The sequence below is a fragment of the Panthera uncia genome, chromosome C2 (assembly GCF_023721935.1).
Source record: "Panthera uncia isolate 11264 chromosome C2, Puncia_PCG_1.0, whole genome shotgun sequence".
NCBI classification, from domain to species: domain Eukaryota; kingdom Metazoa; phylum Chordata; class Mammalia; order Carnivora; family Felidae; genus Panthera; species Panthera uncia.
In genome coordinates this window covers 114,599,900-114,618,134 of record NC_064810.1, presented here as the reverse complement: position 1 = coordinate 114,618,134, position 18,235 = coordinate 114,599,900, and the positions used below count along the sequence as shown (strand labels likewise).

The 18,235-nt window shown below is 34.0% G+C and overlaps 1 long non-coding RNA gene across 1 annotated transcript in view; it reads left to right on the top strand.

The window, feature by feature from the left end:
• The window catches only part of LOC125921247 (uncharacterized), a 156,080-nt gene that overhangs the window by 26,021 nt on the left and 111,824 nt on the right, over window positions 1–18,235 (top strand). The window contains exon 2 of the long non-coding RNA XR_007457353.1: window positions 5,009–5,060. This is a non-coding gene — a long non-coding RNA (uncharacterized LOC125921247). The remainder of the gene's footprint in view (window positions 1–5,008; window positions 5,061–18,235) is intronic.

Here is an 18,235-nt window from a genome sequence, read left to right as displayed (position 1 = left end):
GCAGTTCAAAGAGTCCAGTTTCCATCTGTGTTTGGTGAAGGGTGCACAAACCTTGAGGCCATCTGAAAACTCAGCTTCATCTCTAACACTTGGAATAACAAAGGTGTTATTTTTCAAAGCTGCATTCTTCCCTCCTGGGGTGGCTGTGCAGATTCAGTTCAGGGAAGGTGGGAAACTTCAGAGCAGGTATTCTCCTTCTAGACTTTGCCTCCTTCAGGGAGTTCCTTTGAGGGTGTCACAATGGTGGCCTCCTGAATATGGGTTATTGCCAATAGAGGCCAAGAGTTAATGAACCTTATAGACAAATACCTTCTGATTTTCTGAGCAAAATATCTGTGTAGAACCAGCATCTCCTTTCTTCCAGACTAGGAGTGCTATTTAATCAGAAGAAAGTAGAGGGTGCTCTCTGCCCACATTATACTGAGGAATGCAGCACGAACATCAAAACTCCATTTCATTCAGCTACATTTCTAAAACTAAGGCTGCAAATGTTGGGAAAGAGATGGTTGAATGTCCTTGTCTTTGGTTTGCTATGAATGGGTGTAAGATTTCGATGGATTATAACTATTTTTTTCTGCTTTTGTTTGGCATCTCATGTATTAATTATCTGGCATGCTCTTTGACATAGTGTCTTTATAAAAGACTAACATAAATTACACAAATGCACAATTAATGAGACATTAATGAGAATACAGATATTTGCTGTTTGCTATCTCTTTGTGATATATTCCTGTCATCCTAAGAAAGAAAAGTCAAGAACAAACGTGAGCACTTCACTCAGATGTGTTCTTTAATTTTTTGACTTTCTGAGTTATTCTAATGTCTCAAAGCTTATTCGGAATTTTATTCTTAATTCCTTTTAGATAATTCAAATAATATCACATTATTTTTCCATTTACTCCAAAGTCCAATAGCTAATGGGTAGTTTTATTTGAGAATATATTATCTGAAAAATATATACCTTTCATAAAAATCACTGATTGATCTAACATAAAACATGCTTATGAGAACCAAAAGTTTTATTTTAAAGTGTTGACAAAAGACCCACTTTAATGTGAGAAAAGTGCAAGTTAATGATAGAGATCATAGAGCTTATATATAAGGATTATGTCACTATACCTAGGTTTTCTTATTTTTAAAATCCCTTCATAAATAAAACCCCTTAATAAATAAAATTTACTTATTTAGTACATAAATAACAAAAATCCTTAGTAAGTAAAAAAAAAATGTACTTCTGACCTTACAATGAAAAACATTATTTTGATATGACAAAGCATTCTGTCTCAAGTTAAAAAAGAGATTTTCCGTGACCACATTTCAAGCATAATTAAGATAGATAAAAAACAAATGGATTAACATCAGGCGGTGAGCCCCTTCTCAGGGGGCTGTGGTACAAAGGGTTCGGCAGGACTGTACTGCTCTCAAGTTTCTGGTCACATCCCCACCCACGCTGAAGGCAGGCTATAAGCAGTAGTAGTCCTGAGCGCAGAATGGCACAAGGCAAGGCTGCTGTACGTACAGAACCGACGTGGAAGAAGATACAATGACCAATCCGCTGCTGCTGCCTTTGCATGTAAAACTTGCTTTCCTGTCTGTGCAATATTTCCCTATCGGTGCATGTACAAGGGCACTAAAATAAAGTGAAAAGCAAGGGCATAACAAAAAGTCATAAGCAGATTATACATAAAAAGTGGCCATAATAAAACAGTGTAAGGGAAAGTACCCAAGAGCTGTTGGGACACCGAGTACATAATAATCTTCAGTACAGACCTGTGCCTTCCTTCACAGCACTCACAGTTTAGTGAGAGAGCAAAAATATATTAAAAAATAATAGTGTTGAGCATAGTAATAAAACAAACAAACAAACACACAAATAAATAAATAAAATACTAAGAATGTGTATGGTAAGGGCAGCAAACTAAAGACATCTGGGGCAACATAATTATGGAAAATGTATTGTTGTTTGAGGCTGGTTTTTGAAGTTCAGTTTATGTCAAACCAATTGATTTGAATGTATCATGATTTTTCTATCTCCTGGATCTTTGTTTTTCTCCAGTATCTCTGAGTCCTATTTTTTTAAATCACGATTTCTGCTCATAAATCTTTTTTTAAATGTTTGTTTTGAGAGCGAGCATGAGCGGGGCAGGGACAGAGAGAAAGAGAAGGAGAGAGAGAATCCCAAGCAGGACCCCTGCTTCTAGCTCAGAGCTCGATGCGGGCTTGATCTCATGCACCATGAGATCATGAGCTGAGCCAAAATCAAGAGTCAGATGCTTATCCCACTGAGCCAAGCAGATGCTCCTTCTCATAAATCTTTATGTAATCATTCTGATATTAAAGCATAAAGGCAGTTCTTATGCTTACTTTATTAACTCTCTTAGATAAACTAAATCCATAACCTCTTACTGGATTGTGACCTTGATGAGGGTACAGGTTGTTGCTTATTTTGTTTCTGTATGTGTAACTCTTAGTAAAACTTACGAATATATTCATGAATGAACCTACAAGTCAATTAACATTGGGATTTTAGAGCTGGAATTTTTATTAGCCTAATTTCAAAAAGATTCAGAAAAGTACAGAAGTGATGCCAGGGGAATGAAGCAAAGTGACATCCAGGGTCATAAGAGGGAATTTAGGGAAGTGATTCAGCTAAAACCTGAAGCTCAGAACTAACTGCGTTTTTGGGTAGTGGGCATGCAGAAATCTTCTTGGAATGATGCTTTAATCCAAGGACATTGAACATAAGAAAGATCAGTTGGGAGTTATTTTTGATCTTAATCTTTGATCTTACATAGTCAGCTTGCAGGCAAACCCATTCATAAATATGGCCAGTTGATTTTTCTCATTGATACAGTCATATTCTAGCCATGGTTCTCAACCCTTGAGCATTTAGAGATAATAAGGGCATTTTATCTATCTCGGTGGCTGGAGTAGGCCGGGGGCATTTAGTGAATGGGAGGCAGGAATGCTCCATGTTCTGCGATTCCAAGGACAGTCTAGCCCCTGGAAGAATCGTTCTACCCCGGACTGCCAATACCGTTTTTCTTGAGAAATCTTTTTAAAAGTCTTTCTCACTTTTCTAGAAAAGTTAAAAAATTTTTATTTTATTTGCTATATTTTTTACATTTTAAGTGTATATTTTATGTCATAGTTCTAGAAATATTACCCCAAATCTATAGTATATTTTTGTAAAGCTCCATTTTTATGCTTATGAGTTAGTTTTTTTTCAATTGCAAATATACTGCATATTCATAATAGAAATGTCCAAAGAACAAAATTAAAAGCAAAGGTAATTTTTCCTCCAGAGAGTCATACTATTAACATTTTTAACATTTTGATGTTTTTCTTTTCAGGTTTGTGTGTCTGCATATATACATATTAAAAAGTGTCAAATTGCATATATTGCTTATAATCTATTTTTGCTAACTATAAAATAAATCAAGAACAATTTTCTAAGCTAGAAGATAGTTTTAATGAAATTATTTTAGATGGCTGCATAGCATTACATCACATAATACACATTTTTCCATGTAAATAATGTTGAGAAGTATATCTTGGTATCTAAGTCATTGAGCTTGCCCCATGTTATATCCCAAGGGTAAATTCGAGGAGAGAGAGAGAGAGAGAGAGAGAGAGAGAGAGAGAGAGAGATAAAGAAAGATTGGGAGACAGAAGGCTCTCATGGTATTTAGACATTTATTTTTTTCTTTGTAGGAGACCAATAGAAGCAGAAGTGTTCTGTTTTTACTTCTACTTGTGTCAGTAACCTCTCATTTGTAATGTATATACATTTACTCAAGTTAAGTAGAAAGGAAATGGTGTTTAAATGCATGGAAGAATACTGAGACTGAGAATTGAAAATGGGAGCTGGAGAGTTCAGAGCTGAGGCTACTGGTTCAGGCTCATGGCCTCCAGGTCCACTCACCTTTCCTTCTGTGGAGGAATCTGACTCAAGACAGATTGAGGAGTTTGATAATAGATCAGGGAGAGAAGCAGAGTTAGAATGAGGGTCTCCTGGTTTCATAGGTCAGGTTCCTTTCACTCTTAGCATGTTGTTGGCTCTTTGATTCAGCATTATAAGACAAAATTCTTGGCAGTCAGCTGCTGACTTATTCTTAATTCTCAGAGATTAAGGCATTGAAGACACACACACGCACACACAAATAATTGCTGAATAGATAAGTAAATACATAAATAGGTGAATGTATTATGTAAGTGTATGAAGAAGCATTTAGAGACTGGCTGTGTACATCTAACACATGAATGATACTTACTGGGCTATCAGATTTGGTCATCTACATGTAAGAGCAATTGACTTATTCTCTGATTCTTTTTCTTAGATAGCTGTTTTATAAAATATCATGAATGTCAACAGTAGCAAGAATGACAGAGAAAGGCAAATTTTTATGTATGGTGATTCCAGATAGTCTTGGAGATAATTCCAGCTAGAATCTTATATATTTACAGATAGAGAATGAATGACTCTCCTAGAGGGATACTATGCAGTAAAAAAGATCACTGGATTGGGGAACCTGTGTGGCTCAGTCAGTTAAGCATCCGACTTGGGCTCAGGTCATGATCTCACGGCTTGTGAGTTCGAGCCCCGAGTCAGGCTCTGTGCTGACAGCTCGGAGCCTGGAGCCTGCTTTGGATTCCGTGTCTCCCTCTCTCTCTGCCCCTGCCCCACTTAATCTGTCTTTCTCTCTCTCAAAAATAAATAAACATTAAAAAAATCTAAAAAAATGGTAACATATGAACAAGTTGGATTCTCTACTCTTTCTTTTTGAGAACCTTATCACCTGATACTCTTCAAAAAGTGTCTCTATAAGAATAAACTGAATCTCTGGTAACTAAAGAGTCTAGATTTTTAGTATGATCTAGTTTCCGTAAGAGGCAATGAAGAGATTATTGAAACACTCCACCCTGGTTTCACCTTTCTATGATCGTCTCTATCGACAGAGACAAATAATGCTCATTAAATATCCATGTGCTTTTCTATGTTTTCCAGCATCAGTTGCAGTTAGTTGTGACCATGTGATCGTGTTCTGGCAAACAGGAAGGTAAGTGGAAGTTGTGAATTACTTCTTCAGCACTGTGTTTCTCCTTGATCTTTCTTTTCCTGGCCAATAAAACATAGGAGGCCACATGTTAGGGTGGCAAATTTCAGATTACTGTGGGAGTTGGCCTGGATCTCTATGTTCTCAGAAGGAGAACAATCCCTTTTTACCCACAAGGAACTCTGGTTGAATGACAAAGTATTAGCTGTGATAAACAACTGAGATTTAAGAGTATATTTTACCACAGTGTAACTTAGCTCATCTTGACTCATATATCCTTACATTGTGGCTTTCCTGTCATATCACCATTCAGAAAATTGACATAAATTTAGTAAGGACATAAAATGTATATAGCTAGACCAGCTTTGAAAATGTTAGTTATTTTGTATAGTTGCTTAGTGTTATTCTATTAATCTTACAAGGGAAAGCTGATAAAAATTTCTGGAACTTTTTCTTGGCTCAAAACAGCTAGTGGCTTAATTGCACTTTTCAGATATTTTTTGTGGTTTAAATAGTATAGACTTGAAATAGTATAGCAACAGTTTGTTCTGTGTAGCCTATACATGTTGATTTATTGAGAGTGTTTTCTATGGAAATTTTTCTAATATTATATTGTATTATATTATATTGTATTATATTGAAAATTGCCCTATGAGATCATTCCAATTATGTACTTGATATATCTTCATGTGGATGCCTTAAAGTTGAAGTTCTTTGAAATTTACCTCTTCATCTTACCTCCTTCATTTCCTCCCTGCCCAAACGTGTTCTACTCCTTTATCAGGTAAAAATAAAAATATTTGTAGAATTTTCCTAGCTACAAAGCTTTGAGTCATCCTAAATTCATTTTTTCCTTTGTTAAATAAAATTTATCCCAAAGTTCTGTTGATCCTACTCCATAATCTCTCTATTAATTATTTTAATTAAAACTTAATATTTGTTACTTGGGTTATAGGTACAGGTCATCTTGTTTCTCCTACTGGATCCATTCTGTACATTTCCGCCAGAATGCTCACATCATCACATCTTTTCTCTGCTTAAAAACCTCCAAGATATCATTGCCCTTTGGATGAGGACTCTAAAGTCTTAGAATGATCAATGTCTTATGATCTACATAGTTAGCATTGATTCCTGCCACTCTTACTTCTTATACTCAGGTTTCAATCCCACCCCGTTTTGTGCTTTGCACTCATCTCCTGATATGCATGCTTGTTCACACCTCGATGCATTGACTCTCTCCTCTGCATAGATACTATTCACTCCTCTGCTTGACAAAAAGTATTCTCTTTCCTCAAGGTACCCTGTTCACTGTAACTGCTGCTATGATACCACAAATTTATTTTGATATTGTAGGTTCCTTTCTTTTCTAAACTCCCTGGGTATACTTCCCATACTCTTAATATCACTTAAGTTTTTAAAATTAACTTTTATATTCTACTTTACTATTTTTTATTATAACTTCTGAAGAGGAGAGTATAAATATCATTCATCCTATACCCTCAAGACCAATCAATAAGAAATCTTTCTTTATTTAATCATAAACTATTTTTATTATTATTTATTATTATATTGTATTATTTGTTATTAGTTATTGAAGTAAATTATTAAAAAAGAGAGAGAGAGAGGTTGTGTGTGGGTGAAGTCCAGAGAGAGAGAATCCCAAGCAGGCTTCTCCTGTCAGTGTGGAACCTGACATGGGGCTCCATCCCACATGAACTGTGAGATCATGACCTGAGCTCAAACCAAGAGTCAGACGCTTAACTATTGGAGTCACCCAAGCACCCCAATAAGAAGCCTTCTAAAAATAAATAAAATGAAATGTATTATGTTATACATGTTTTTAATAAACAATTGTTGCTGCTTGCTATAGCAGGAGACTGAAAACTAGGTATCTCAGTTGAGAGAGGAGAGATTTACTTTTCAAGATAAGGTACTTTCATGTGATTTTGACTAGAAATTGTGGCAAAAAGGATTCTGGAAAATCTGTTGGGATTTAACAATGCAATAGTTATTGGTTAGATATGATTCAAATAATTTCCAGTGATACTGAAGCTGTGTGGAATTTGGGACTTATCTCATATATTTTATATAAGAATGCATTGTCTGTTGCAAAAATGAATTTGACATTAGCTTCTTGAGCACGTACAGGAAATCCTAAAGCCATAAAATTTCCAACAACAATCTAAAGCATATAGATGTAATGGAGAAATTCTGGCTAAGAAAATACTAGAGGCACCAAAGAGCCATGATTTCCCATGTAAACTAATTTAAAATGGGACATAAAATAGTGAAAGCTCCAGAAATACATGACAGTGCTAAAGTTCACTGTGATAAGACTGAGTTGGAGGAGACCTTGAAATTCGTATTTAAATTGCGTCAACTCTAGTGGTAGTGCAGCTGTGAAAGATTTGCGTATTAGATCTTTAAGACAAGTGAGGATGACTGTAATCCACACTACCCTTGAAAATCCTTCATATAGATGCCACCTTCGAGCTCAACATGAAATTTGTCAGTATTTCCAGCTTTACGATATATTGCTGTTCCTTCATGTGAACGTTCAATAAAGAATTTCAGTAGGGATCCCCTTCAGTAGGGATCATTTTATATGAAAAAATTTATACTAAACCATGAGAATAACATTAGAATTAATATGGAACAAGAGAAGAGCTGAGTTACACCTTCAATGTTAGTTCACAATGGTATAAATATTGGGTAAAATGGTAGGCTGAATTTCCTTGACATTTAAGTGTTTTTCTTTCTGCAAAATATGCATTTTATGACATCCACTCTATATACAATTCAGTGACTTTATTATTCTGTCCATACTATAATCTGTTTGTTAATTTGGCAAAGGCCATGATGTCATACCCTTGTAAAATACATTCTGCCCCTTAATTAGAGTTTGTTGTTTCAAAAATTCTTGATTATGAGGAAGCAGAGCAGGAGACCTGTCCTCTAATTCAAGCCAAGAGCTGATCTGAGAACACTAGTTCAATAACATCATGTTGAAATAGAAAAAGGACACTTTAATTATTTAAATATTTTTAATGAGTACCCTTTTGCTATCTGGAAATCACGAACTTTTTATATCAAATTAACCAACGGCATTCAATTTTTAAAAGCGATAAACCTGCTACTTCAAAGAAAAGCACAGCTGGCATTCGATAATAATCTTATGTTTAATATGATCTATGCTTGAGGCCAATTTATTACCCTCTTTTCTCCAATTTAATTTTAATTCACATTCAGGGGATTTTTACTTAATGCTATCTTTAGTAAATTATTTAATTCTTCTTGTCTATACTGGGCAATTATTTTTGTTCTTTTAATAATATACTCATTAGAAGAGAAGTGGCAGAAAAATGGTGAATCCTTATTGTTTTAATACTTTATAATTTTAAAGCATGAAGATATTCCTAATTTATGGAATTAAAGCAGGAACCATATGTGAAAAGCTAAGTAATAACATTGATAAGATATAATATGACTAATATTAAACTTTTATTTAAAATAATAATTGTTTGAACTTAGTGAGTTTTTTGTTGGCAATATGTTGATAATATGACAGGTGCATTTACAAAAAAATTCATATAAACAAATCAAATAATCCTGGAGAGTTGACGGCACATGTGAAATCATCAGAAGGAGGTAGGTGATTATTCTAGCCCAATTCTAATGTTTTTTTTCAAAGAGCTAAAGTCTAAGCTTATTTCCACTCCTGAAATAGTATGAAGTCATTTAAATTACAATGAGGCAAAAGGAAATGACCATGATTTAGGCTGGACAGTTGTTGACAGAGATCTCTCAGAAAATTTTGAGAAAATGATACTGTTAGGACCTCTGTGAAATCAAACCATTTTAAAGAAATTTAGGGTATAAAATGGAGCTTGTTTTGGATGTGTTATCTAATGCAGATGTGATGCAGTGACAACAGGTAGTAGTAATATGAAAGTGTAATTGTATATATTTGCTCCTGTAAGTTCTGAATCTTAAGTAGATGTTAGAGATTTTGTTTTGGATTCTTCTGTTTATCATTACCTATGCCAGAAAAGTCTAATGTCAGGTAAAGAAGAAAGAGCAGGAGGATGGGTGGGGACAGATGAGAGGGATGGAGAAGAGGGGAAGATCCACAGTGTCTTTGTTTGCCCTCATGTGATTTCAATGTGACTATGTGTCTAGCCAAATAATGGAATTTATTCATAATTTTATATAGTTGGAAGTAATCTAGCCCCCATAAAATTTACATACAAATGGTTTAAAATGACTCTTGTAAAGAAGACAACACAAGTAATACAAGCACAAATAACCGAAAAACTGATCAAGACACTACAATTTCTTTCAGTTATAATGCATGATGAAACAATGATAGTGACGAAAAGTGAGCAAACACAAGGTGATATTATTAAGATTTTCCAAGACTCTTGGAAACATTCATTTATATATACTATTATAAAGACTGAACCTCATCCTTTGTGTATATATTATGTTGTACATATTATGCAATGATAGATATATCATTTTCATCTATTACTACCATCTATTACTACCAAACATAGAAATAAACTAAATTTAGAACCTGACAATGAAAGTTATTTATCCACAAATATTGAACAATGTTTTATGTTTTTGAAAAACATGAAGCATATATAATTAAACAGCTCGTAGGAAAATATGTAATTAGAGATCATTCAGTATTCATATAAAAATTTTTGTGCCATTAATTAGCAAAAAAAATAAGACAACATAATAATGATAATATATTAATTTATGATTATATTAATATATTGTACAATATTGTTATATTGTAATGATATTGATTATATTAATATGTAATACATAATATTAATATATACTATTATAAATGAATTCAGCATACACAGGATACAAAATTAATATACAGAAATCTGTTGCATTTTTTTTTTCCCTATTCTACATCACTTTATTTTTTTTTTTATTTTTTTTTATTTTTTATTTATTTATTTATTTATTTATTTATTTATTTTTTATTTTTTAATATATGAAATTTACTGTCAAATTGGTTTCCATACAACACCCAGTGCTCATCCCAAAAGGTGCCCTCCTCAATACCCATCACCAACCCTGCCCTCCCTCCCACCCTGCCCTCCCTCCCACCCCCCATCAACCCTCAATTTGTTCTCAGTTTTTAACAGTCTCTTATGCTTTGGCTCTCTCCCACTCTAACCTCTTTTTTTTTTTTTTTTTTTCCTTCCCCTCCCCCAAAATTAATATACAGAAATCTGTTGCATTTTTATACACTAGTAGAAAAATAGCAGAAAGAAATGAATAAAATAATCCCATGTACAATTGCACCAAAATTAACAGAAGACCTAGGAATAAACTTAACCAAAGAGGTGAAAGACCTGTACTTCAAGAAGTATAAAACACTGATGAAAGAAATTGAAGATGACACAAACAAATGGAAGATACCTATGCTCATGGATTGGAAGAACAAGTATTATTAAAGTGTCCATACTACCCAAAACAATCTGCACACTTAATGCAGATTAAATACCAACAAAATTTATATTAAATTAATATTAATATTAAAATACCGACAACATTTTTTACAGAACTTGAACAAATAATACTAAAATTTGCATGGAACTGCAAAAAACCCCAAATAGCCAAAGCAATCTTGAGAAAGGAAAACAAAGTTGGATGTATTACAATTCCAGATTTCAAGATAAACTACAAAGCTGTAGCAATCGAAGCAGTATGGTATTGACACCAAAAGAGATAGCTGAATAGAATAAACCAGAAAGTCCAGAAATAAACCCAAGCTTATATGGTCAAATTAATCTACAACAAAAGAGGCAAGAATATACAATGGGAAAAAGACAATCTCTTCAACAAATGGTTTTGGGAAAACTGGACAACTTCAAGCAAAAAAGTGAAACTGGACCACTTTTTTTTTTTAATATGAAATTTTTTGTCAAATTGGTTTCCATGCAACACCCAGTGCTCATCCCCAACAGGTGCCCTCCTCAGTGCCCATCACGTACCCTCCCCTCCCTCCCACCCCCCATCAACGCTCAGTTTATTCTCAGTTTTTGGCTCTCTCCCTCTCTTTTTTTTTCCTTCCCCTCTCCCATGGTCTTCTGTTAAGTTTCTCAGGATCCACATAAGAGTGAAAACATATGGTATCTGTCTTTCTCTGACTGACTTATTTCACTTAGCATAATACCCTCCAGTTCCATCCACATTGCTGCAAATGGCCAGATTTCATTCTTTCTCATTGCCAAAAAGTATTCCCTTGTATATATAAACCACATCTTTATCCATTCATCAGTTGATGGACATTTAGGCTCTTATTATTAGCCATAGTTAGGCTCAATTATTAGCCATAATTTGGCTATTGTTGAAAGTGCTGCTATAAACATTGGGGTACAAGTGACCCTATGCATCAGCACTCCTGTATCCCTTGGGTAAATTCCTAGCAGTGCTATTGCTGGGTCATAGGGTAGATCTATTTTTAATTTTGTGAGGAACCTCCACACTGTTTATCAGAGTGGCTGCACCAGTTTGCATTCCCACCAACAGTGCAAGAACCACTTTCTTATACCGTATACAAAAGCACTCAAAATAGATTAAATATCTAAATGTGAGACCTGAAACCATTCAATTCCTAAAAGAAAACATAGGCAGTAATTTCTTTGACATTAGCCAGGGACATTTTTCTGGATATGTCCCCTCAGACAAAGGGGAACAAAAGCAAAAATAAACTATTGGGACTACATCAAAATAAAAAGCTTTAGCACAGTAGAGGAGACCACGAACAATATAAAAAGGCAACCAACTGAATAGGAGAAGATATTTGCAAATGATTTATATGATAAAGGGGTAATATTCAAAATACGTAAAGAATTTATACAACTCAACACCAAAAAAACCCAAATAACTTCATTAAAAATAGACATAGGGCTTGAATAGACATTTTTCCAAAGAAAACATACAGATAGCCAACAGATAAATGAAAAGATGCTCAACATCACCAATCATCAGGGACATGCAAATTTAAACCACCATGAGATAGCACTTTTTATATACCTGTCAGAATGGTTAATGTCTGTAATATTTGTAACACAAACAAATATTGGTGAGAATGTGGAAAAAAAGAAACCCTTGTGCTTTGTTGGTAGGTATGTGAATTGGTTGAAGAAAATGTGGAAAGCAGTGTGGAGTTTCCTCAAAAATTTCAAAATAGAATTATCATATGATCCAGTAACTGCACTGTTGGTATTTACCCAAAGAATACAAAAACACTAATTTGAAAAGATATATGTACCCCTATGTTGACTGCAGTATTTACACTAGCCAAAATATGGAAGCAGTTCAAATGTCCATTAATTGATGAATGGATAAAAAAGATATATATATATATATATATATATATATATATATATATATATAAATAGGTGATGAGGATTAAGGAGTACACTTTTTGTGATGAGCACCTGATGTCGTATGGAAGTGTTGAATCACTATATTTGTACACCTGAAACTAATATTACACTGTATGTTAACTATTTGGAATTTAAAAACAAAAAACGATTCCAAACATATTGGAATATTTAGCAATAAAATACTTTGAATACCAGCCCAATATACATATTTTATTATTTTAGTCATATTAATTACATATTACTTTTTAAAAAAAAAATTTTAACGTTTATTTTTGAGACAGAGACACACAGAGCATGAATGGGGGAGGGGCAGAGAGAGGGGGAGACACAGAATCGGAAGCAGGCTCCAGGCTCTGAGCCATCAGCCCAGAGCCCGACGACGCGGGGCTCGAACTCACGGACTGCGAGGTTGTGACCTGAGCCGAAGTCGGACGCTTAACCGACTGAGCCACCCAGGCGCCCCTACATACTACTTTTTGAATATATTACATATATTTAAAAATACATAAAAATTAAGTTAATCTGAGATTTAAATAATTTTTAATATACTAATTATTAACATGTATTAGTATATATGTCTTTATGAAATAAAATAAACATACAGTGTTGTATTAGTTTCAGGTATACAATATAATGATTCAACAGTCCTACACATTTCTCACTACTAATTACAATGAGTGTACTTTTAATCCCCTGCACCTTTTTCACCAATCCTTCCATCTACCTTCCTGCTGGCAGCCACCAGTTTGTTCTGTGTATTTAAGAGTTTGTTTTTCTGTGTTTCTTTTTTTCTTTGTTCATTTGTTTTGTTTCTTAAGTTCCACCTGTGAGTGAAATCATACGATTTTTGTCTTCCTCTGACTGACTTATTTCACTTAGCATAATACTCTGTAGCTTTATTCATGCTGTTACAAATGGCAAGATTCTATTCTTTTTTTATTCTATTCTTCTTTTATATATATACGTATGTATACATACATATGTATATATATATGTATACACACACACACATACACACACACACACATGCCACTTCTTATTTGTCCACTCATCAGTCGATGGACACTTAGGCTTTTTCCAAAATATGGAATTTTCCATAATTCCATAATTTCCATAATTTGAATTACTCTTTATCCAAAGGTTACTTTGGATAAATATCTAGTGGTGCAATTGCTGGACCATAGAGTAGTTCTGTTTTTAACTTTTTGAGGAACATTCATACTTTTTTCCAGAGTGGCTGCACCAGTTTGCATTCCCATGATCAGTGAAGAGTAGGATTCCTCTTTCTCCACATGCTCACCAACACCTATTGTTTCTTATGTTGCTGATTTTAGCCATTTGGACAGGTGTGAGGTGGTATCTCATTGTAGTTTTGATTTGCATTTCCCTGATGATCAGTGATATTGAGCATCTTTTCGTGTGTCTGTTGGCCATCTGTATGTCTTCTTTGTAAAAAATAAAAAAGATGTCTTTTCATTGTCTTCTGAACATATTTTAATTGGATTATTCATATTTTGGGTGTTGATTTTTATAAGTTCTTTATATATTTTGGATACTAATCCTTTAACGGATATGTCATTTGCAAATATATTCTCCCATTCTGTAGGTTGCTTTTTAGTTTTATTGATTGTTTCCTTCACTGTGCTAAAGCTTTTTATTTTTATGTAGTCCCAATAGTTTATTTTTGCTTTTATTTACATTACCTCAGGAGACCTATCTAGAAAGAAATTGCTGCAGCCAATTTCAAAGAAGTTACTACCTATGTTCTCTTCTAGGATTTTAATCGTTTCAGGTCTCATATTTAGATATTTAATCCATTTTGAATTTATTTTGGTGTACGTTGTAAGAGAGTGGTCCAGTTTCATTCTTTTGCATGTTGGTGTCCATGTTAGTTTTCCTAACACCATCTGTAGGAGAGACGGTCTTTTGCCTACTGGGTAGTCTTTCCTACTTTGTCAAAGATTCGTTGACCACATAATTGTGAATTTATTTCTGGGTTTTCTATTTTGTTCTTTTAAACTATGTGTCTGTTTTTGTGCCAGTACCATAGCGTTTTGGTTACTGCAGCTTTGTAATATAACTTGAAGTTTGGAATTGTGATGCCTCCAGTTTTGCTTTTTCTTTTTCAATATTGTTTTGGCTATTGGGATCTTTTGTGGTTCCAAACAAATTTTAGGATTGTTTTTTTCTAGCTCTGTGAAAATGCTAGTGAGATTTTTATAGGGATTGCATTAAATATGTAGATTGCTTTGGATAATATTGACATTTTAACAATATTCTTCCAATCCATGAGCATGGAGTCTTTCCATTTCTTTCTGTCATCTTCAATTTCTTTCATCAGTGTTTTATAATTTCCAGGTCTTTCACCACTTTGGTTAGATTTATTCCAATGTATCTTATTGTTTTTGTTGCAATTGTATATGTGATTAATTCCTTAATTTCTCTTTTTGCTGCTTCACCCTGGGTGTATAGAAATGCAACAGATTTCTTCTGTATGTTGATTTTGTATCCTAGCCTTTACTGGATTCGTTTATCAGTTCTAGTAGTTTTTTGGTGGAGTTTTTTGGGTTTTCTATATTTGGTATCATGTCATCTGTGAATACTGAAAGTTTGACTTCTTCCTTGTGGTTCTGGATGCATTTTATTTCCTTTTGCTGTTTGATTGCTCTGGACAAGACTTCTACTACTACGTTGAACAAAAGTGGTGCCAGTGGACATCCCTGTCTTGTTCCGGATTCTAGAGAAAATGCTCTGAGTTTTTCTCTATTTAAGATTACACTAGTTGTGCATTTTTCATACATGGCCTTTATTATGTTGATGTATGTTCACCCTACTTTGTCCAAAGTTTTTATCATGAATGGTTGTTGTAGTCTGACAAATGCTTTCCCTACATCTATTGAAATGATCATATGGTTCTTATCCTTTCTCCTGTTAATGTGATGTATCATGTTATTGATTTGCAAGATTGTACCACTCTTGCAACCCAGGAACAAATCCCATTTGATCGTGGTGAATTATTTTTTTAATGTTTTGTTGAATTTGGTTTGGTAGTATTTTTTGAGGATATTTGCATCTATATTTATCAAAGATATTGGTTGGCAGTTCTCCTTTTTTTTTTTTTTTTTTTTTTTTTGGTGTCTTTATCTGGATTTGGTATCAGGGTAATGCTGGCCTCATCAAATGAATTTGGAAGTTTATCTTCCTTGTCTATTTTTTGGACTATTTTGAGAAGAATAGGTACTAACTCTTCTTAAATGTTTGGTAGAATTTGTCTACAAAGCAGTTTGGTCTTGGACTTTTGTTTGTTAGGAGTTTTTAAATTATTGATTCAGTTCCTTTGCTCGTTATCAGTCTGTTCAAGTTATTTATTTCCTCCTGCTTCAGTTTTGGTAATTTATATGTTTCTACGAATTTATTTATTTCTTCTAGATTGTCCAATTTGTTGGCATATAGTTTTTTCATAATATTCTCTTATAATTGTTTTATTTCTGTGGTGTTTGTTGTTATTTCTCCTCTCTCATTTGTGATTTTATTTATTTGGGTCCTTTCTCTTTTCTTTGTGATGCCTGGGTAGAGGTTTATCAATTTTATTTATTTATTTTTTTTCAAAGAACCAGCTCCTGATTTCATTGATCTGTTCTTTTTTTTTCTTTCTTTATTTTTATTTTTTTTAGTTCTATATCATTTCTCCTCTAATCTTTATTATTTCCTTCCTTCTGCTGGCTTTGGGCTTCATTTGTTGTTCTTTTTATAGCTCCTTTAGGTGTAAGGTTAGGTTGTTTATTTGAGATTTTTCTTGCTTTTTGATATAAGCCTGTATTGCTGTAAACTTCTCTCTTAGAACAGCTTTTGCTGCATTCCAAAGATTTTAAACCATTGTGTTTTAATTTGCATTTGTTTCCATCTATTTTTTTAAATTTCTTCTTTGATTTCCTAATTGACCCATTCATTGTGTAGTAGCATGTTTTTTAACCTCCATGTATTTGTGTTCTTTCCAGATTTGTTCTGTGGTTGACTTCTAGTTTCATAGTGTTATGGTCAGAAAAAGGTGCATGGGATGACTTCAATCTTCTTGTATTTGTTGAGGCCTGTTTTGTTGCCTCATATGTTATCTGTTCGTGAACTCGAAAAGAATGTATTTTGCTGTTTTAGGATGCAGTGTTCTGAATGTATCTGTTAACTCCATTTGGTCCGGTGTGTCTAAAGCCATTGCTTCCTTGTTGATTTTCTGTTTAAATAATCTGTCCACTGATGTAAGTGGGGTGTTAATGTCCCCTACTGTTATTGTATTACTATCGGTTAGATCCTATATGTTTTTATTAATTGTTTTACGAATTTGGGTGTTTCCTGTTGGGTGCATAAATATTTACAGGTGTTATATCTTCTTTTGGAATTGTCCCTTTTATTATTATATAGTGCCCTTCTTTGTCTCTTTTAACAGTCTTTGTTCTTAAAACCTCATTCGCCTGATATAAGTATTGCTACTCTGGCTTTCTTTTAATGGCCATTTTATGATAAATATTTCTCCATCTCCTCACTTTCAATCTGTGTGTGTCTTTAGGTGTGAAATAAGTCTCTTATAGACAGCATATAAATGGGTCCTTTTTTTTTAATCCATTCTGATACCCTATATCTTTTGATTGGAGAGGTTAGTCCTTTACATTATCAAAGTAATTATTGATAGATGTATATTTATTGTCATTTTATTACTTGTTTTGTGGTTGTTTCTGTATAATTTTCTATGATTCTTTCTTTCTCTTTTTCATATTTTGTTGATTTTCTTTGGTGATATATTTGGATTTCTTTCTCATTATTCTTTGCATGTTTATTAGTGTTTTGGATATATAGTTACTATTAGGCTTTTATATAACCTCTTCTGCATGTAACAGTCTATGTTACATTTTATGATTGTTTATGGTTGAACACATTCTTTTCTCCTCTCCTCCTCACATTTTAGGTATGTGTTATTATATTTTATATCCTTTTTTATGAGTTTCTTGGCTAGTGTTTTACAGAAATACTCATTTTTACTGCCTTTTGGTTTTCTTTATACTGTCACTTTTGGTCTTTCTTTTCTATTCAGAGTCCCCTTTAATCTTTCTTGCAGGGCTGGTTTAGTGGTCATGAATTCCTTTCATTTTTGTTTGGGGGAATTCTTTAACTCTTCTTCTATTCTGAATGATAGCCTCGCTGGATAGATTATTCTTGGCTGCAGATTTTTCCCATTCAGCACATTGAATATATCGTGCCACTTCCTTCCACCTTGCCAGGTTTCTGTGGAGAGATCTTCAGTTAGCCTTATGGGTCTTCCCATGTAAGTCGGGGACTTCTTTTGTCTTTTCTTTTCTTTTTTTATTAATTTTTTAATGTTTACTTATTTTTGAGAGAGAGAAACAAACAGCAAGTGGGGGAGGAACAGAGAGAGAGAGAGAGAGAGAGAGAGAGAGAGAGAGAGAGAGAGAATGAATCTGAAACAGGCTTCAGGCTCTGAGCTGTCAGCACAGAGCCTGACATGGGGCTCAAACCTGCAAATTGCGAGATCACGGCCTGAGTCAAAGTCAGATGCCCAACCAACTGAGCCACTCAAGTGCCCCGGGGACTTCTTTTGTCTTGAGGCTTTTAGGATTTTTTCTTTATCGTTATATTTTGCAAATTTAACTACAGTGTATCTTGGTGTAGGCCTACTTTTGTTCATTTTGTTGGGAATTCTCTTTACCTCCTGGATCTGGTGTCTGTTTCCTTCCCCAGATTAGG